The sequence below is a fragment of the Austrofundulus limnaeus genome, unplaced genomic scaffold (assembly GCF_001266775.1).
Source record: "Austrofundulus limnaeus strain Quisiro unplaced genomic scaffold, Austrofundulus_limnaeus-1.0 Scaffold142, whole genome shotgun sequence".
NCBI classification, from domain to species: Eukaryota; Metazoa; Chordata; class Actinopteri; order Cyprinodontiformes; family Rivulidae; genus Austrofundulus; species Austrofundulus limnaeus.
Window position 1 is genome coordinate 1054253 of NW_013952544.1, and position 1405 is coordinate 1055657.

Sequence of the window (1405 nt, forward strand, 5' to 3'; positions counted from 1 at the left end):
ACTGGCAGCTTCGAGTAAAGTTTTTTTTTGAAGACTTCAGCTCGTCCCTCCACGTCCACCTCAACCTTCCCTCCTCTCCTCGTCTGCGGCTTTAAACCTGAAAGAAGGAGAAAAGAGTCGTTTACGTGCACCAGGGGATGGAGGGTGACCTTCTCTCTGAAGCTGAACCCCCCCCCCACACACACACACACACACACACACGTTTCCACGGAGCTGTCAGAACACAGAGCTCCTCCTCCTGCCACCGCCGCCACCGCGTAAAGTAGGACGTAATTGATAAGGTACAATACAGCCTGAAGGGACGAGCCTCCTCTTCCTCCTCCTGTTTCTTTTAGTTCTTCCTCGACAGCTGCTTCAGACATTTCACACACACACACACACACACACACACACACACACACACACATGCGCACGTTTGTGTTTCTACAAGCGCGTTTGGACTTTGGTCCCGTAAGGTCCCCACAGTGTAGTTGTCAAACAGAGTCCTCAAAAGATATTAAAACCCAGATGCACACACACACACACACACACACACACACACACACCCGGCCCTGCAGCAGCTCCGCTATAGGTCCACACACCGTTAATTTATTCTAATTAAAAGACGGTAAAGGACAAGTTTGGACCATCCAGAACCCTTTGAAAGGGATCAGGTGGACGCCGCCGGTCTGAGCCGGCCTTTATTTGCTGTGAATTTGTGTTCATGCAGATTTAATGAGCTGGAACTGAGGAAAAAAGAGAGAGTGGGGGTGGGGGGGGGAACAAGAATAAGAGGAGAACTCTGATATGCTTACCTATTTGAATGTACGTAACTATGGTTACACAAACATGAAAGCAACACGGAGCCCCTTTCAGTCCAGGTTTTGATTCATCCAATGACTCTCAATGTAAGGAGGACGCAAAGGAAGGAGAAAAAGGATAAATGGTTTTTATGAATGAGGAACACATAAAAACAGATTCTGATCCGGCCCGTCGCTTAGAACCRATCAGTCTGTTGAAGCTTCGCTAATCAAACCAAAACGCTGCTTTTAAAATAATTACAGTTTTTACAAAAACGGGGGAGGTGAAAGACAATTATCGGACACAAGAAGTTTCTTTTTTTTTTAGAGAAAAAAAGATTTTATTTTGTCACTTTGAGTGTTTTTAAGTGGCTGTTTTCTAACGTGTGCTGACGTTTAGCTGCAAAGTGATCGACTTGTAGAAAAAAAATGTGTAAAAATGCAAATTTTAAAAGCAAAAGCCCCGTATTTATAACGTTTTTCAGAGTAAATTTCAATATTTAATTCTCATTCATAGACCTATAATAAATAATGACCATGTTTGATTGATTGATTGATGTGTTATACCTCAAACCGCCACTAGGGGCAGACTTTACAGCAGATTTATCTATCTATCTATCTATCTA